Source organism: Panthera leo, chromosome D4 (assembly GCF_018350215.1).
Source record: "Panthera leo isolate Ple1 chromosome D4, P.leo_Ple1_pat1.1, whole genome shotgun sequence".
NCBI classification, from domain to species: domain Eukaryota; kingdom Metazoa; phylum Chordata; class Mammalia; order Carnivora; family Felidae; genus Panthera; species Panthera leo.
Genome location: NC_056691.1, coordinates 55,015,183 through 55,036,501, shown reverse-complemented (window position 1 = coordinate 55,036,501; position 21,319 = coordinate 55,015,183). Strand labels below are relative to the sequence as shown.

Sequence of the window (21,319 nt, the reverse complement as noted above, 5' to 3'; positions counted from 1 at the left end):
ACAAGAGCAGTTTGGTGCAGGCAGTCAAAGCAGTCAGTCCCTAACTGGTGACCAAGGGATCCTCTGTGTTTTACAGATGGAGATAGTGAGCAGAGATTTCAGAAAGGCTTAGAGTCATGCCCTGTCACTACTGAAGATGCTCTTCTGGGGTGGGGAGTGGGAGGCAGAGGCAGAAAGCCTCTTGGTATAAACTCAAAGTAATTTATCTGAAGAAATGAAAACACCCCTGACATCCAAGAAATGAAAGATCTAGAATGCATGTAGGAATCAGGATAACAGGCAAGCAAATTAACCTCAGCCTGGGACTTCTCTAAATGAGTTTTGCACAGCCTTCTCAATCCTTGTAAATCTCTTGTTATGTAAACCCACTCACTTGATCAACAGAAACAGGGAGAGTCCAGATGTTAGGGGATGGTGTTCCAATCAAACAAGCTGCCCTAGCTTTGAATATACCAACACAGTCTGAAGCAACGGCAAGCAACACAAAAAACAAAAGCAAAAGTCTCCCCTAAACCAAAACAAAACAAAAAACCAACCAGACATATCAAAAGCAACTAAGAATATTTTCTAAAGCAATTAACTGGCCCATCACTATCCAGTCTCCCTGGCTTAGAATTCTGAGAGCTTCACAAAATTGTGCTGAATAAGGAGGTACCATTGCTTAATCAGGTCTTGCCAATTATTTTGCCTGATTTAACTTTTTTCTACCTCACTGCCCCTTTCTGTGGCATTGTGGGCTTCACTCAGCTTTCTAGCACCAGCGCTCAGTATAAGGGAGTGGACAGGCTGCACTGGACAAGTGGATACACTTGTTCCTGAACAAGCTGCACACTACCTTTGATACAATTATAGATCATTATGATGTCTACAAAATAAGGACAATCAGAGTTGTGTGTGAGTAGCTGTTGATGAATGGGCAGTCCCTTAGACATAGAACGATATTAAATTGCAGTGGAACAAAGCTAGGAATTAATGGAAGTGAATAGTTTATATAAAAATTCTAACTTTCCTGAGTCATAATCTCCTAGGAAGCAAATCTTAGTAGCCTCCATTGTGCCTTTGACTTTTTCATAGTGGACACCTAGAAAATGTCTATTGATTTGGTTCAAGAACCATTTTTATTCAATAATAATGGAAACAAACTGGTTTTATACTTTTATTTTTGGACTCTCAGGCACCTAACTCATTGACCTCTAATCCCCCATTTGTTCACACTGGTATTTCCCCTTTCCCCTTAGCTAGTGAGGGAAGGAGGAGAATCTTTAAAGGGGGTATCAAACATGGAATAGTAATTAGATACAGTGATATCAATAATCATTACAATTTCAAATTTCAATTTTAATTGTACAAATTGAGACAAGAACAATGAAATGTTTCATTAGCCATCAGACAAACTGAAAATAAATTTTAAAATATTTCTCATTAAAAAATATGTACAATTCATCTATTCAGTTCATAATTGTTGAGAATCCAGTATGTGCCAGACTCCATGTTAGACTGCAGTTCTGGAGGTTATAAGGCTGAACATGAAGACAGGACTTCTACCCTCAGGGAACTTATAGTCTAGTGATAAATAGAAAGACTGAGATCAGTAACCACACTGCAGAAAGAGTGATGCTTCTCCCATTTTACCTTCATTACTTGGCCTACAGCTCATGTAGTTCACTGCATGCTTCACTGTGACTCACACATGCCTTTTATTTCCACTCATTACTGAAAAATACTGCATTATGGAGTTAATGTTGATGAAACTATTATGCTCGTACAATTGTTTTTTTTTTTTCGTTACTGTAAAACACTGCATTATGGAATTAAAGCTGTTTTCATACAAGTCTATGCCATTAACTCACATTTGCTTTGCATTTAATTTTATCTCTGGTTGGGCTTCTCTTCCCTGTGCCTCTAATTCAGAATCAATGAGCAAGTGTTTAGACCCAAACATACTCCCAGTAAATGATGAGGATATTTAACAGATCTGTTTATGGGTAAATATGGGGCACTAGATACTTAGTAAGCAGGGATGCTGATTTTCACTAATCCCTATATTTAAAGGATTTCCCTTCATTCACCAAGGGTAAGCTCATTATACAGAAATGTGAGTGAGGTCATAATACTATCTCTGATGGCCCTACTCGAGAAAAAAAAGAGAAAGTGGAAATAATCTTTAGGCTGAATTTGAAGTCGATTTTGCTTGGAGTTGATAAAAAAATGGATTAAGTATTTAAGAATCTAAGTTCTGCTCTGTTCTGCTTTAGAGAGGTGCTGATTCATTTGTGTGTTGATCAAGGTCTGATGTGATGCTGAATCTTCATACTATGATATTTTCTATTTGGTTATGTGTCAGCGTGAACTTGTATGCTTATCACATGTATTACCCCAGCACCAGACAGCAGTGAATGCCACACAGTAGAATACAGAATATACATCTACATAAGGGTAGCTTAAAAGTATTAGATTCTCTCATATATTTATTAATAAGGATTGACAAATTATTCACCTTTGAGTTTGGCCAGTGGAATTATTTGGAATGGTGGTCTTGGGGCTAATAAATTCTGCATTATCTCACAACATGTTAGAGCTGGAATACTAACAGTAAAACCACCATGTATCTAATGCTTAACCATATGCCAGGCATTATGCTAAGGGCTTCACATGGATTATTTTATTTTATTTTATTATTTTTAAAATTTTCATTATTTTTTAAATGTTTATTATTTTTGAGAGAGAGAGAGAGAGAGAGAGGAAGAGTTCGAGCAGGGGAGGGGCAGAGAGAGAGAGAGGAAGACACAGAATCGAAAGCAGGCTCCACGCTCTGAGCTGTCAGCACAGAGCCCCATGTGGGGCTCGAACTCACGAACCATGAGATCATGACCTGAGCCAGAGTCGGACACTTAACTGACTGAGCCACCCAGGTGCCCCCACATGGATTATTTTATTACAGTAAATATCCTCACAACATCCCTATGACCTATATATTATAATCCCCATTTCCCAGATGAGAATGCTGAGGCTCAATTACATGCCCAAGGTCACATAGCTAGCAAAAGCCAGGACCCAAATCTGTTTGATTCTAGAGCTCATGCTGCTGGCCATTCAGAAGAAGCTGCTATGCTTCTTCTCATGGCTGGCAGAGAATTTAGGGGTTTACTCCAACTGAAGAACTGGAGGCCTAGGAAAATTGACTTTAACCAAGGTCCTCTTGTTAGTGGCACATTTGGGGCCATGACCTGGATCATGCCGTTTTTGCTCATGATGAAATAAAAGAATTGGGCTGTAGGGGCCTTTTCTTTTATCAATGTGCTAAACTCTGAAGTCACCCTGTATTTTTCCTGACTTTTTTTCTCTTATATCCAGTTGGCCAGCAAATACTGTTGATCCTTTTAACATAATGTCTTACATGAGGTAGAGCTCATTTGATAGAATGGTTATGAGTCAGGCTCTGCAGTCAGATTTGAGCTGGTTTTAAATCTCAGCTCTGCCACTTGCTGGCTGGGTGACTGGGGGCAAATTAATTAATCTCTCTGTGCATCGGTTTTTTTCAAGTGTAAAATGGAAATAATATTGTGTCTACCTTTTAAGATGGTTTTTAGGATTAAAAACATGTGGAAAGTAGTCAGGCCCTGCCTCAGGGAACGCAAGAAGCTTGACTCTTGTTCTTAAATCTTTCCCATTGAAAAGAAAACATCTTTGTGTGTTCATCAAAGGAATTTTCAGTAGTCGATTGGTATTGTTTTGTTCTGAAGCCCAGGATATTCTTTCAACCTGTAAACCCCTTGTTTCATGCCCTTCTAATTCTAGATGTTTGGGTACTGTGAGTATGTTTTAAAGTGTCTGTGACCAAATGAAAATAAAGCAGGGACCATGAACATTAAGAGAAAAAATGGGGACGCTTGTGTGGCTCAGTCCATTAAGCGTCCATCTCTTGATTTCAGCTCGGGTCATGATCTCATGGTTGTGAGATCAAGCCCTGTGTTGGGTTCCACGCTGGGCATAGAGCCTGCTTAAGATTCTCTTTCTCCCTTTCCCCCTGCCCCTCCGCCACTTGCTCTCTCTTTCTCAACACACACACACACACACACACACACACACACACACACACACACCAAAAAATTGTGTATGAAGTATTCATGATGCCTGGTGCAGCATATGCTCTCAGTAAGTGTTATTATTCCATTTCCCTTTCTTAGCCTCAGCCCGGGTCCAGACCTTCATCTTCCTACATCTGAACAAGAAAGAGTCCCCTCACTAGTCTCTTTGCCTCTGTCTTTTGCACTACTGTGAGATGAAACTATACTTTGCTTATCATGTTCTCTTGTTCAAGAACTTAATTGCCTACAGCATTGTGTCAAAACTGCAAGCTTGCGGGCAATGCTGCACATAACTAAATTCTTCAGCCTTTGCCCTGAGTTTCACCAACTGTACAGCTTGAGGGCATAATTCCCACAAGACTGTTGTTACTTCAGATATCAGGTACAAGTTTGGTGGTCCCAGGACCACCTGCACTTCAGACTAGCTTGCTATATATCTGAGGGTCCCCATAACTACCCTCAGTTTTGATAATTTGCTGGGATGACTACAAAACTCAGGAATGTTATACTTACTGTTATAGCCTTATTCCAGCAAAAAGATACAAATTAAAATCAGCCAAGGAAGAGACACATAGAGCAGAGTCCAAGAGGGGTTCAATGGCAGAACTTCCTGTATTCTCTCCCCATTGAGTCATGGACGGCAGCACCTCCTCCCATAACCATATGTGATAATACACACAAAGTATTGCTAGCCAGGGAAGCTTACTTCAACCTTTGGTGTCCAGAGTTTTTACTGGGGCTCCATCACATACTGCTTGTGTGGCTTTCAGTCTCCAAGTACTCCTAGAGGTTGGCTAATATCTTTAGTCTCATTTCCAATGGAGGTCATGACATACTGCATGCCCCGGGGGCTCCATCACAAATCTTATTAGACTGTCAGTGGCCAAAGCTCCCAAACAACAAAGACTCACCTATTAGGCAAGACATTCCAGAGGTCTAGAGATCAACTCTTAGTAGCTGAGGGCAAAGGCCAGACCTCTCTTTGGGTGAGGTTAATTCTTCACTACACAGCCTTATTTCCCATTGCTCTTCTGTGGCACATGGTTGGCCAAACAATGTAACATCCAAACCATCCCACACTTTCCTGCAGGTTTTTTTTTTACTTCCCTTTACGTCCTTTACTGTACTAGTTCTTTACTTCCAGTATGCTTAAATGTTATGCTTTTTAATGAGGCTTAGCTCAAGTCTTACTTGCCCCCTGAAACTGTTTGCCCCAAACTTTCCTAATCACCCATTTGTCTAACTAGTTTGTTGTTTGTCTTGTGTGGCGCTGTAGGCTGGCTTATATTTATAGACTTCCCTGAGCCCAACTGTCCACCATAAAGTAATTGCTTATTAATAATAATGATTTTCCTAGTATCTAAGGCATTCAATGAAATCAGGCACCATTATTAGCTGTTTCTCATTATTTCTGATTACTTGGGCTCCAATTTAGATATGTTGCTACCTAAGTGAATCATTACATCCTAAGATAATCAAATTCAAATTGAGCTTCAAAATGTTTGCAAGTGAAAAAACAAGTGGTAGATTGACACTTGTGGACCTTAATGTTTTCCCCAAAACAAAATGACCAAAAATGTTTCCTGGAAACCAGAACTTTGTGCTAGTCTGGTTCAGTGGTTATTTTTACTGTAGCTTAGTCCTTATGACCCCTGGTGGGTAAGGACCTAGAAGAGGCAGACAAGCCCCATTCAGAGAGCCCTTTTGAAAAATAATTGATGCCTTAAATGCCAATGCTTTAATTTAAATTAAATTAATTCTTAATTTATTAATTAATTAATCACAAGATCCCAGGAGTAGCACTTAGTTAGGCAGGACCACTGTCTTCTGGGTAGAAAGATGGAGGGTTTTTTTTTGTTGATGTTGTTGTTGTTGTTGCTGTGTGGACAAATTCCCTCACTGCCATCAAAACAAAAAGGCTTTACCAAAATGTCTGAATTACTGGCTTCATTCAGATATGGTCTCGATGTGTTTTTCTTTAGACCATGCCTCGATTGTCATGACAACCATGTGTGTGTGTGTATATGTGTGTCTACTGAATGGTATCTGGAAGCAGCACCTCAACATCCAGGCAGAAATAAAGTGGGTGTGCTGAGCAGAGAGTGTCTCCTTACCTATTCAAACAATAATGTTAGAAAAGGTTAAAAACATCGTTTAGCATCACCTCTTAAATTAAAATTCTAAACAATCAGCTATTCTCTCCAGCAGAGCAGAACAATCATACATTAAGTGTCAATGTCTAAGTTCTCATTCTTTATTATATCAATGGCTATTAACGATTCCACCATGTTCTGATCCTACTGACCCTTCTTTATCAACCTTCTCTCCTCCAACTTCTCCATCCTCATCTCTTGGAGGAATCTCTAATCCCCCCCAGAAAGGAGATCCACTTATAGATTATACTGTTTGGAGCTTCTGAGATTTGGTCACATTTCTCTAAAGAGGGTCAGCTTTTTCAAGAGAGGTCATTCATCTTTGATCCAGGAAATCTGCTTTATTCACGTTGAGCCTAGGACTTGATCTTTATGAGTTTTCTATATCTTTGGAAGCTCCACTGACTCTTCCAAGCTACTGGGCTGCTATTCCATAAGTACCCTTCTGATGGTATAAATGGTCTTGTGGAAGTCTAAGAATTAATGTTTAATACATCATTTCATTATTTCTCATGGCCCTCAGTAGCTTTTTCCCTGAGTTCCTGTTCTTGGTGTGAAAGGTAGATATAAACAATTAACTCAACTATGGCTGGTTGACCCAAACTATTTCTCTTGTTTGTTGTGAAACTGAGTATGAGAGGACGAGGCTATTTCAGAGAGACAGAGAAAACCAATGCTACTTGAATATAAGAAGCATTGACCAACAGTTGCCAAGAGGCAATCTATTCACATTGTGGACCAGAAATATTTTTTGGATCAGTTCATGTCCAGTCCACACAAGCTTGGTGACTTTTGCTCTTAAAGACCCATTTCTGGGAGTTTTTCTGGACCCTGTGCCCTACATGAACTTTCCAAGCTACAAGGAAGGTCCACGTAAAGGTTTGAGATGGCAAGCCTCTATTAGTAGCCTTAAAAACTCAGTATGCTTTAGTTAACTCAAGTTTGTCATTATTTCATGTGTTTTCAGAGAGGGTAGTATCTGAGGTGCCCATGCCCACTGGGATCCTCCACACTGGGGAAGTAGTAAGCACAGCCCTAGACCAGGTGGGTTGTGTGTAAAACCTTTGAAATTCCACACAAACCCAATGTCCAGCTAAAAATGTGTGATGGGATCCACTCAGGTTAGGAAGATAGGATGTCGAAGAGCTTACCCTGTACTTCCTCCCATACCCCATTATGTATCAGTTTTCAGGGGAGACAATGACCCATCTATTCAGGAAAAAATAATAATATTTAAACTCCATGATTGTAATGTTTACATTCTGCCAAATATTTCCCTTGGAAATAAAAGCAAGGGAAGTAGATGAGAAACATTTATTAAGCACCATTTATTATGTGCTAGGTATAATGCCAGCAGCCATACATTTATATAACCTCATTTGACTCAAGGTTGAAAAATTATTATTATTTGCTTTTTACTTAAAAAAAGTTTATTTGTTTACTTAGAGAGAGAGAGAGAGAGTGATCAGGGGAGGGGCAGAGAGAGAGAGATAGAGAGAGAGAATCCCAAGCAGGCTCCACACTGTCAGCACAGAGCCCATCGTGGGGCTTGATCTCACAAACCGTGAGACCATGCCTGAGCTGAAATCAAGAGTCAGACACTTAACCAACTGAGCCACTCAGGCATCCCACTTTTTCCTTTTTTTTTTTATTGAGGTAAACATACATATAGCAACATGTACTAATGTTAATTACATAGTTTGATGAATTTTTATTTATGTATACATTCATGGAACCAGCTCCCAGATGAAGACAGAGAACAGTTGCAGCATCCTAAGACTCGATCATATCTTTCCCCCACCTCTGCCTCCTTATATCTGTCAATACCACTGACCCCTGCTAGAGGTAACCACTCATCTGACTTTTATCTCCCGAGATTAGTTTTGGCTGTATTTGAATTTATATATACTTTTGTTCCAAATGCATGTGTTTCCATCCCCTATGTGTTATTGCCTGTAGCTGTAAAAGATTATTTTTTTAAAGAAAATCAAACATCCTTCAGGCTACAGTGAAGCATTCTACATCATGATAGTGATTTGATTGATCTTGTCTGCTGGGGAAATCAACTAGATGTACTGCTTAAAGAAAGCCAAATAGTTCTTGTATATTTATATATATAGTACATTAGAAGATAGTACATAAAAATACAATTGAGTATTGCACGTGGAGAGAAGCTATATAAGTCTTGGTCATTCAAACTGTAATGATATTCATTTATTCTGGGTTCCAGTTACTTAAAGAAGTGATTCTTCCCAAACCCTAATTTGAAAATGGGAATACATGCATTTAGGACAAAATTTAAAGGATACTAAGGTTTGTCTGCAAGTGTTAACAACATGGTTATATATAATAGCTCTGAACTAGAAACAACCCAAATATCCATCAGCTGGTGAATGGATAAATAAATTGTGTTATATCTATACTATGAATTATTACTCAGCAATAAAAAGGAATAAAATATTAATTCATGCAATAACATGGGTGAATTAAACAGATACTAAACATAAAGGTCAAATGCTAATTACTATATGGTTTTATTTGTATGACATTCTAGAAAACACAAAACAATCGTGACAGAGAGCAGATGAGTGGTTGCCTGGGGCCCTGGTAGAAGGGGGGGTTGACTGAGAAGGAGCAAAAGGAAATTTGTAGGGTGTTAGAACTGTTGTATATCTTGGTTTAGTAGTTACAAGATTACATTATTATATACATTACCCAAATTCATTAAACTATGTACCTGAAAATGGGAGAATTTCAGTGTATATAAATCATACCTCAATAAATCTGTAAAAATTTACAACCATGCAAAATGGTATAAACAATGAAAAGTAATTCTCCCTCCACAGCTGTCTTTTAACTCCTTTGTCCCTTAGTCTATGTATCCCCACCTACCCAACCCTGTTTACCTTTTGTAGTGGTTCTTTAGATTTACATAATGGGTTCCTGGGTAATTTGAAAATTAGACTAAGAATATTAGAATTCAGATGTCAATTTTTGATTACTGACATCATAAAGAGGTTCCCAATATTATTTGACCATATGCTGAGAAGCCCAGTCTATTTCTTGGTGCCCCTTACTGAATGCTTGCTATGGAAAAGCCATTTTTTGCAAGGCTTCTCATTCCATTGTCACCACAACCCTCTGAAATGTGTATTAATATCCTTGTTTGATAAATGAGGAAACTGCAGCCTAGACACATATAAGTAAAAATGTTACCAGCTAGTGAATATACAAGGTTACCCAGCCAGTAAGGGGCAGAGCTGGGGTTCAAATCCAGATCTGTCACAGGCAAACACAAAGTTCACAATCCATAACACACTGAGCAATGCTGCTGTCTTGATTTGGAAGGGTGAGATGGAAGGAAGATCCACTGGGTCAACAGAGTAGTCTGTGTGATCTTTCTAATCCTATAGTTGTTTCAGCTGAAACTCAGAACAACTCGACCTCTTCTACCTTTACTCCACTCCCCTTCAGATTCTTTGATTAGTACTAGTTCTCAAAACAGGAATATTTTAATTTAGTCTTATTATATGAAATTCCTTGGGGCGTCAGCTGTTTTCATCTTTGTTTCTTACTCAATGAAAATTAATTCTGCTGCAAAAAATAAAGGTCTTACTTATGTGTGAAATGTCTTTTTCAGTCTACATTAAAACTTTATCAAATTTATTTTCCCCACTCTCTGCAGCAGGAATAGGGGAAAGTTCAATAATGAAAAAGCTCTTCTGTTCCAAGGAGCACCTTCTCCTTAAAATAGTACCCTCAAGGGACACAGGCAGGCAGACACGCTTACATTGGCCAAAAGATCAGCTGCAAGAGTTTTAGCAAAACAAATAAATCTTCTGAGCCCTATGGGTCATACCTGTTCTTTTGCTTTAATCTCTCTTCAGTTGAATATGGCAAAGACAAGGTCAGATATTGGCACAATATTGGAAATGACTTCAACTTGTAAAGAAAAAGGAAGGAATGCAGTGAGACTGCCATTGCCAAAAACATTCCAATGCTCTTTTAAATTCTCTGGTATTACGCTATTCTCCCCTGCCCTCTTCAGTCAGTGGTCTGGCCTCACTCCTAAAGCAGTGCACTACAATACAATGTCAACTCCAGGAAATTCATGTCAAAATTTCTATAGCTAGTTGAGCATCCGTTCTGAATGTGCTTTTGTTCATCAGTGGGTGTGTGGGACGAGTAGACAGCTGGAATATTTTCTAAATGCAAAGTTAAATCTGTACTGTCAAAAAGTGCCAGCAGCCTCATATTATTGAGATTAAGGGTCCGCCAGCCTTCCAGCTTCCATGCTCCATGAGCAGGGACAGTGTCACAGTTGCTATTGTATCCCTGGTGCCTTAGCTCTCTGTCCTGCACATAGAAGGTGCCCCCAAATAAAGCAGAGCTGAAACAGATGACAGAGCCATCTAACCCAACTTGGTGCCAGAGGGGAAGTGTCCTCCTGTATGGGCTGGGCAGGAAAGGAAAGAGGCCAGCTGAGACTTGGACAGCCTGGGGAGTGTTTGCCCCTTTGCAATGTGGCAGCAACCACTTAGGTCATCTGATGGATGCCACGTGGTCCTGGCACTTCTACATTTCAAGTTTTTGAGAGAATTCAGGATTCTAAATTTTTATGTGAAATTTCTTGAATTATGTTATGCTATTCAGGCAAAATATTTGTCTACCAGCTGAATTGGACTTAAAGGCTGCCAGCTTGGACTCCTTTCTAAGTATTTAAAGGATCTAAAGATTTATTTTGGTCAAAAACCAAAAGCTTGTTTCATAGAATAACTTAAAATAAGTTTTAATCACATTTCCCCCAAGTGGTGGTGCTTTCACCAGAAATGGGGCTTGGTACTAGGAGCTCACAAACTGGTATGGCCCCATTTGTTGAACTTACGCATTTTCCTTAGTGCCCACACCCCTTTCCTTCTCTTCCCTTTCCTCCTCACTGGGATGGTGAACTCTGGCATGCTCTGAGACCCTTAGGGTTTAGTTCCTACCCCAGAGGTGACTGGAAGCCTGTGGTCCATTTCAGGCATAGCCTGGCCCACATTATATCTTTTTCCTGCTCCCTTGGCCTCCTCTTTCTGATGGCTTTTCCCTACCAGCCTTTAAACATGCTTATGTCTCTCTAAACTTAAAACAAAGTAAAACAACCCTCCATCAAACCCCACATTCCTATCCAGCTATGGTCCAAGCTCTTGGCACCCTTCATCATCAATCTTCTTGAAGGACTGTCTGCACTTGCTACCTCCACATCCTTCCTCTATTGACCCCTGAAATTTGGCATTCATCCCTATCACACCTCTGATATGAATTTTGCCAAGGTCATCAGGGATTGCCGAAGATATTTCCCAGGCTTCTTGTCTTGATCTTTCAGTATCATTGACTTTGTTGATTAATTCTTCCTTCTTCATTTACCTAGTTTGACTTCTCTGATTGCTCATTCTCAGGCTCCTTTGGTGTTTCTTCTTCTGGGGGCTTAATACTGATGACCCTCAGAGTTCTAAGCCTCCTTCTCTTCTAACTCTACACACCTCCATGGATGATCTCAACTTACTCCCCTGGCTTATGCTGTGACCTATATGCTAGAGGCTCTGATGGTTTAATCACTAGCTCAGATTTCTCTCCTGAACTCCACGGGGATTATCCCACTCCCTCAGGCACCTGCACCTCAACATGTCCAATACCGAACCCCATACTTTTCCTCTTCCAGAACTGCTCTTCTTCCTCTGGTTTTCAGAGAATGGCACCCCTATCTACCTGGTGCTGAACTCAGAGACCTGAAAATCATTCTTGACTCCTTCTCCTTCACATCCCTCTCCTATCAGTCACCAGGTTCTGTGACTCTATCTCCCAACCATCTTTCAGATCTCTCCCCCTTTCCCCATCCTGATAAGACTCTGGGGAAGGTCACCATCATCTCTTGCCCAGATTATAGCAATAGCCTCCAAGTAGGATCCTCTTCCTCTAGTTCGTCCACCCCTCCTCGCCACTCCTTTATCGATACTGTAACTAGGTTAACCTTTACCTTTATTTTCTTCATATATATATATATATATATATATATATTTAATTATATAAATTTGTATCAGAGAAATTGTAACAAAAATCAAATCCAACCATCTCGCTCTTTTCCTTAAAACTCTGTGCTGTCTCTCCTAACATGGTTTACAAGGTCCAGGATAGCCTGGTCGGGGGTTAGCCTCTCCAGCCGGTCTCCATCCTCTATGCCAGGCCCACCCATACTAACCTCCTCGTAATTTCTGCTTTCTTAGACCTCTAGGCCATTGTGCCTCTTCCTCCATTCAACACTTTCCTGGCTCTCACTTTACCTGGCTGGCTTCTGCTTATCCTATTGACTAGGAGAAATCTCTGATGTGAGGTGTCCTCCCTGGCCTTCCTTGTCATACTGCTCTCCCCACATGGCTCCTCCCTTACAGTGTTGTAATGGCTGTTTAACTGTCCATTCCCCTCCTAGATTATAAGCTTCAAGGAAGGAAGAGCCATGTCTCTGTTCATTTTTTAAAATCCCCTTTCTGCAGTAGATGCTTGGCCCATAATAGAGTAGACTAGGTTTTTTTTTTTTTTTAAGTTTATTTATTTTGAGAGAGAGAGAGAGAGAGAGAGAGAGCACACAAGTTGGGGGGGGGGCAGAGAGAGGAAGAGAGAATCCTAAGCAGGGTCTGTACTACCAATGCAGACACTGATGTGGGCTTGAACCCATGAACTATGAGATCATGACCTGAGCTGAAGTCAAGAGGCAGACTCAACTGACTGAGCCACCTAGGCACCCCTAGATTAGGTGTTTGATGTGTGTGTGTGTGTGTGTATGTGTGTGTGTGTGTGTGTGTGTGTGTGTGTGTGTATTAACAAATGAATTCCCAAGAACTCTTGAGTGACATTCTCGGATAAATGTCCAGTGGTGTATTGATTCCTGAAAGCCAAATGTGCTTTTGGTGATGTCACATTGGTAGCTTGAAGTTAGTCATGGTGGATGTATTTATACCATGAAAATTGGTAACCATTATAAATCAGGGCTCTACTCTCCTCCTCACCCTGTCCCTAATGGGTTTACTGGCATACTGCTATATATATTGCCATATATATATATATATATATATATATATATATATATATATATATATATATTGCTTTAGAACCCCTTAACAATGGCTTGGAAGTGATTCATTGTCCCAAACATACAATTTGACAATTTAGTAATAATAATAATAATAATAATAATAATAACAAATACCATTTATTTTTTATTTTTTTATTTTTAAATTTTATTTATTTTAAGAGAGAGACACAGGGAGAGTATTTGTGTGTGTGTGCATGTGTGCACACCAGGGAGGGGCAGAGAGAGAATCCTAAGCAGGCTCTGAGCTGTCAGCACAAGCCCAACTCGGGGCTGGATCTTATGAACCATGAGTTCGTGACCTGAGCCGAAATCAAGAGTTGGACACCTAAGTGACTGAGCCACCCAAGTGTTCCTAACAACTACCATTTAATGACTATTTAATGAATTGTATGGTACTGTGTACCAAACCCTGTGCTTAGTACTTTACGTACTCAATCTTGTTCAGTCTTTGTAACAAAGCAGGCAAAGTGGATATTATTAGTCCACTCTACAAAAGAGGACACTGAGAGTGAGATTTATCCACTCAGCTGGCAAGTCGAGATGGAGTTGGATGCCAGAGCTGACCACTGAGCCAGTGATCTTAACTCCCCTCTGCTCAGCATTTCACAGCTGGTGCCTGGAGCTTCAGTTCATATTTCTCACCCTCATTTCTCCAAAGCTGTCCCTGGGTTTTTGGCTGAATCTCACAGCTAACCCTCTAGTTGATTGGAAAAATCAGCCACCACCCATGAATAATAATCTTGCATTAGGCTAACCGAGATCTTGACAGGCATTTCATCCAAGATTGAGAAATAACGAGGGTTGTAAGAACTGGGTGTCAGCAACAGTGATATTTTGAATTGAGACAGTGATTTTAGTTTCTTGATGACATAATGGTGGAAATTGTTCTTAAATAGAACTTTTCCACCTGCTGGGATAATATGGTGAATAAGTGTATTCAGGGTTTAAGTGCTGTAGGGAAGGTGCCAGCCAACCATCAAACATATGACCTGAAGCCATCTCCCCAGCATCCCTTCACAATAATGCTCTAATACTTGGTGGTTGTAGAGTAGTGGCTTCTAATGTGGAATCTAGATAATGTCCATACACAAAAGCCTGTCTATTTCCAAGGCTCCCTGAAGAGGGCAATGGGCACACTGGATGCTGCCAATGCTGCTTTATAATCACAGTCCAAACCTTGTCATTGCTTGAAACTGCTTCTTTTATGAAATCCCATTAGCCTCCACATACTACAACCCTCCTCTTTCCCCTCACTAAATCTCTTTGTTCTTCAGCTGCATCAAGGCTCCAGTGTAACTGTTCCAGTCTAACCAGCTTTCCTGGCTTACTTTCTTTCTTTCTTTTTTTTTTTTTTTTTACTTTTCATCTATTTTTATTGCTTTTTTTTTTCAATATATGAAATTTATTGTCAAATTGGTTTCCCTACAACACCCAGTGCTCATCCCCAAAGGTGCCCTCCTCAATACCCATCACCCACCCTCCCCTTCCTCCCACCCCCCATCAACCCTCAGTTTGTTCTCAGTTTTTAAGAGTCTCTTATGCTTTGGCTCTCTCCCACTCTAACCTCTTTTTTTTTTTTCTTCCCCTCCCCCATGGGTTTCTGTTAAGTTTCTCAGGAACCACATAAGAGTGAAAACATATGGGATCTGTCTTTCTCTGTATGGCTTATTTCACTTAGCATAACACTCTCCAGTTCCATCCATGTTGCTACAAAGGGCCATATTTCATTCTTTCTCATTGCCTGGCTTACTTTCTGATACAGCCTTAGATCCATGGTCAATCTCTAAGATGGTTTCTTACCAACAATTCTCAACTGCCTGGTTTTTCTTCTGTACTTGCTGTACAGTTCATATCTCTCTGTTAGTCTAACAGTTTCCACTCTCTTCTGCACAGTGGAGACTCTTATATAACCTTGTCCAATGACAATGGCTCCATGGAAAGAGCTGGTTTCCAGCATCTTCTAAGTTTCTCAGTGCTACCCTTGAGGTCTTTTTTTCCCAGATACCTTCCTTTCCAAATTCCCATTGTTGGCTGTTTACTGACTTCTCATCTCTTCTTTGAGCCCCATCCCCATGCCCTTCAGTCACTGCAGGGAGGACTAGATCTTTCCTTTTTTCAGAGGCAATAGAAGTCCTTAGATGTGAACTCTCCCTTTCATCTTTAAACTTGTCTATAAAAGTATTTCTTTCCTTCTTTCCTGTTTTAAAAAAAGAGCTGCCCTCTCACCCCTATAAAGCTGATTCCTTCCCCTGTCCCATTTAGTTTTCTTAATTGTTTAAAAATGTAAATGTGATGATGTCATTTCTCTGTCTGACTAGACATTCTGATTTCTTGGTCAACAGTATTTTTTAAAAACCACCCAGGTGAAACACACTGTACACACTGTATGTTAGCCAATTTAACAATAAATTATATTTTTAAAAAAACCACCCAGGTGATTTGCTTGTGTCTTTTATGGCACTTCATTCTGTTCTCCTCCTTGCTCTGCACCTTCACTTCTACTCTCCAATCTTCAGAAGTCTACCTCTTTTCCAAACTTCAGGTTTCAGTTCAAATGTCACTGTCTATTGGAGGTTGTTTTCTGCCCCAGCACCCCATTTGCTTCGTTCATTATACATACTACGGTTTATGTTGTTGGACTGTTTCCTTGTTTTTTCTACCTGTCTTCCTACTGCTAGGCTGGAAGCTTCCTGGGGTGAGAGCACCATCTCTGTAGTTCACCACTGAATCCCTAAAGCCAAGCAGAGTCTGACATATTTGCATTCACTAAGGGTGTGAGGAATTAATAATAGGTAAGAAATTGCTTCTGATCCTGCCTTCTTATGGGGGCTTGTACCATTGATTTTCTTTTCTTTCTAGGATCTTTAGTTTTCTCTGCTGATCCATTTTCTCAGTATAAAAACATACTCAAAACCTTTCCATCCAAAATCAAACATATATAGGAAATTTGTCTTGGCACCCCTCTTTACTTAACTTTAGTCTTTTCTTTTTTCTTCTACGAAGAGAGGAAATTTAGCCTGAGGACTGGAAAGTTGGGGTCTGAAATCAGATTGCCTGGATTCAAATCCTGATGTTACCTACTAGATTTGAGGTCCTGGGCAAGTTCCTTCACTTCCTTGTGCCTCATTTTCCTTATCCATCAAATAGAGATAGTAATAGTACTTTTCCCAAGGAGTTGCTATCAGGATTAAGTGAGGTACTGTATACCTCACTTGGGTTCTAGTAAGCACTCTGTAAAATATTAGCCATTATTATTACAACTCTGGATTCCTTAGAGTCATCATCTCCATTGACTGTTTCTACCATCTCCAACTTTCTGGAACCCCTCAAACCATTTAAATTATTCTTTGTCCTGCAGCATTATCTAATTCTCACTTCACTTGATCTGGTTGAGGCAGGGGACTCTATTGAGCATTGCCACCATCTTTCCCCTTTTTCTGCTTACAACTTGCTTTTCCTTACTCCCACCTTTCTGAATGCCCCTTCCCCAGGTTTCTTCACTCATTTCTTCTCATCTCTTGACTCCAGAGCTTTGTCCTCAATCTTCTTGTCTTTTCACTTTTTGCATTGTCCTTGGGCAGTTTTGTCCACTTCCATGGTTTACAAACAAGTCTTTGCTGATGAAAACTTTTAAATCATTACCTTTACCCCAACCTTTCTCCTGAGCTACAGACCAGTAGTGACAAGTGTCCCTGAGGCACCTCCATTTGGATGTCCTACATGGATGTCAGATTCTCCATATCTAAACCAAACACCTTAACTTGTCAGCACAGTCTCCTTCAATTTCTATCTCAATACTTCCTGTAAGATGTTTGCTCTCTGAACCATAAAGCAAATCCTCTGAATGCTAAACAAATGGCTGCATTTCTTTTAGGAACAAAGGAACAAGAATTGAAGGTTATTAATTACCTCCCCCCCCCCAATTAAGTATAGTATTGTACAGTGGAAAGAGAACAGACTTTGGAATTAAATAGACACTAGTTTTAGTCTTAGCTCTAACCTTTACAAGCTGCGCGATTTAAAATGGGGATGATAGTGCTTACCTCTCAAGGTTGTTAGGATGAGCAAATAAAATGAGAGTGCAAAGCACTTGATACATAATAGATATACATCAAGTGGTAGCTTCATGTTTTCTTACTTTAGACTTACAACCTGCTTCATATGCTTATGTATTTTGAGTTCATAAATTTTCTCTGACCAGGGCCAGTGGTTGATGGAGTTGTTGGCACCAAAATGCCTAATTATTGTCTATTTGGAGACAACTGTGAACACAGCCTCTTGAATGGAGTTAACCAGCCAAGGTGAGATACCCCCATTGGCACATTTTCTAAGGGGTTAATTAGTGTGTTTTCTTACACATCAAGTTACATGGTAATTCCTTTGCCTGCTGCCTTGTAAAACAACTCTTTGAAACTCTTTCCTTTTAACTTTCCATGTTAAATCTAAATGGGTCTAGTTCAGTACATTGATGTCACAACTGCTCAAATGATAATCAGTGTAGCTCAATGGGGCGGAGTGGGACTTGGGGGGTAGAGAATGTTCACTGGGGTGTACAGAAGCCTATGCAAGTTGGATGGAAATTTTGTGAAATGTAAGGTTGTTGTTTTAGTGAGCTGATTGTGATCTGTATGTGTTTCATGGTCTTAAAGATAGTAGGGTCCCAAACATTTCCAGGTATGTTGTATTTGAGTTCAGTGCAGAGGGTGTTTGCTTATCAAACCAAGTGATCCTCCAATGAGTAGAAAGTCCTGGTGATGGTGTTGGGGTGGGGTGGATGTCTGGCCAAAGCTGAATGTGGTGCTTTTTCCTATGTTGGGATGCTTTCATTACAGTCTCTGCAACAGCTGGTCACAAGGAAGCGGAAGACAAGGGTCTATAATGTATAGTACCTGTAATAACCACCAAGCACTCACTTCTAGCTCCTCATCTTATAAGAGAAACTGCAGTCCCTAGGTCACTGCAAGTGCAAAGCCATTGCCAATGTAGAAAGGATGGGTTAGCATAGGTTATTGTGAATCAAAAATGTCAAAGAAAATTGCACTAGATGGAGTTAGACAGACAAGGAAGACTTTATTCAAAATGACTGTAGAGTAGAGAGAGAGAGAACTCAACTCTGCTGAAACAAAAGGGGGAGAGTTTTTAGTTCTGGGATGAGCTAATGTAGGAATACTAAGGGTGTTTGAAGGGAAGTTGGTTCAATGTGATGGTGTTTGCTAGTTGGTGCTCAAGGAAGTTAGACTCTGACTCTCCCACAAAGACTGGGAGATAGGGGCATTATCTTTCTGGATGATTACATTTCAAAGCAATGGCTCCCAGGTCCATGATAAAGACTTCCCTGGGTTGTATAAGTGGCAAGAGTCTGTGAGAAGATGTACATCTTCTCAGAGAAAGAATTTATAATTACAAGTTTTCTAAAGTAAATCCTTTAAGAAAAGGGAGGTCAGGTAGAAGCCTATCTAAAGTTTAATCAAGCTGAGGGGAAGTTTTTTTTTTTAAATTTTTTTTTAACGTTTATTTATTTTTGAGACAGAGAGAGACAGAGCATGAACGGGGGAGGGTCAGAGAGAGGGAGACACAGAATCTGAAACAGGCTCCAGGCTCTGAGCTGTCAGCACAGAGCCCGACTCGGGGCTCGAACTCACGGAGCGCGAGATCATGACCTGAGCCGAAGTCGGCCACTTAACCGACCGAGCCACCCAGGCGCGCCAAGGGGAAGTTTATTTAAGGCCAACTTGGTAAAAAGACAAACACCAATTGGAAATTTTCCAGTTGGAATGTTACAATGCATTACCACCCAGGTTATTCCAGTTTTCTAAAAAAGAAAGAAAGAAAGAAAGAAAGAAAGAAAGAAAGAAAGAAAGAAAGAAAGAAAGAAAGAAAAAAAGAAAAGAAAAAAGAAAAAAGAAGAAGAAGGATACTCAAGGGCCTGTGTTCTTTTCCAAACCACCTTCCTTTATTCATGGAGGCTCTTTAAAAGACTCTGTAGCAAAAGATTAGAATTCTACTAAAAACCTTCTTTCCAATCTTCTACTGGGTTCGTAAAAGCTCAAAATAAAGCCTTCCTTTTAGGAAAATGTATTCTCTACTCTATACAGATTGTAGCATTTCAACGACTTCATTTTCTACTTCCCATGACTTGTCTTTATGGGGGGAGGTAATTTAGGATTTAGGATAATATTATTGAAGTGTTTAATGCATTAGCTTTTGGATCCTGGCTTTGAAATTTATAAACTATGTTCTCTTGGGCATGCTTTTAACATCCTTAGCCTCAGTTATCTAATCTATAAAATGGGGGGAAAGTCTATTTACCTCTTAGAGATGCTATTAAAATCTTGGCACAAATGCCAACAAATGATAATAATTATTAATATTTTGTACAGTTATGGGGCTTCAAAAGGGAGTTTTAATGTAAAAATAAAAAACAATAAGTGCTGTTTCAAGTTATTATCTGCTTTATGGAAAGTTTTCATTATTTTTATTTATTCATGATTGGGTTGCACAATTAACACAATTATTCAGGGACCAATTATTCTGGTTGGCATTATCTAAATTTTGCTTCTCTTCCAGCTTAATGAAACTTAATCAGGTGGGCAGGGTAATAAAAACACAAGTTGGGGCCACTCAGTATTATAACTCATTATCAGAGTTTAGGCTTGACTGAGTCAGAGGAAAACAATGATGTCTAGATCCTACTGACTGAGGAGAACCACTTCTGAGCCAGGAGGACTCCTTTGTCCCATAGCTCAAGGCTTAGATGAGGTAAAGGCATAGTGAGGCCTCCTTGGATCCTTTCCCCCAGTACAGGATTCTAAGACTGTAGGTAAGAGAAGATCCCAAAAGACCACAAATGGGAACAGAATCCTTTTTTGTAAAGCCTCAATCAGTCTGGCCTCCGTGTCCTCTCCATGACTTCTCTAGGTTCTCCCTGTTTTTTTGTTTATGAAGACCAAGGGTAAATGTGGGTCCTGATAAATGGGAGGCAGCCTCTGGCCTATATGACCACTTGGTACAGTGGGAGAGAAGAGAGGGAGCAGAAACAATCTGTGAGAGATCTAGAAAAGGGGTCACTTCATATCTAGATGTAACCCCTTTGGTTTAACCATCTAAAGTTCCAGCCTCTATTGACTGCTGTGGCCCAGTTTGGAGCACTTGAATCAGAGCTCCTCCTTGGTGATATGTGTGTAGAAGGTGGTGTGTGTGTGGTTATGTGTGTGTGTGTGTAGATGGGGGAGGTCCATGGGCTTTCCTTATAGCCCCTCATCTCCACCTGTGGGGTCATTCTACTAGGTGATCTTAGGTGGTCAAAGGACAAGGATTTAAATATAGTTAAATCACATCATGAGAAAGTTATCATGAGAAAGTTTCAGTTTTTCTCACAGCCATTCTGATTAAGTCAAGGAGAAAGAGGATTCATTTTTGTACTAGGATGCTTTTAAGTCTATAAACCCTTGCGCCTCTTCATTAAAACAATTAAGTGAATCCATTCAAAGAAAAATGTTAACTCAATAATAGTATAGGTTGTGACCAAAAAAAAAAAAAAAATCATGATTTGGAATGCACCTGATAAGGTAAATTCCTACCATTTTGGATGTAAGGAATCGTTAGATGAGAAAGTTTTCAGGGAATTTTATATCTTTATTCTTGATCTGAGCACCCACCTCAGGTAGTCAAAAGCTGGCTGCTAGAAGGAGGTATGATGAGATAAAGGGCAGATATTCCTGGATAACTGTCCAAAAAGAGTAGACATCAACTTTCGTCTAGAATAGGCAAGGTTTTCCCAGGTCAGCAGCCCCTGCCACATAACTACTGTGGGAAAAGCTAGTCAGGTGTAAGATACTATGTGAAGCACTTCAGAATGTTTGCTGGGATGTGCCCTGAGGCACCTCTTTGGTGGGTGATTCTTGGAGTTGAATTTCCTTAGTCAAGCTTTAGAGTTGCTTGATTTT

The 21,319-nt window shown here is 40.0% G+C and overlaps 1 pseudogene; it reads left to right on the top strand.

Annotated features, from left to right (window-relative positions):
• The window catches only part of LOC122205612, an 88,431-nt pseudogene that overhangs the window by 51,859 nt on the left and 15,253 nt on the right, over positions 1–21,319 (top strand).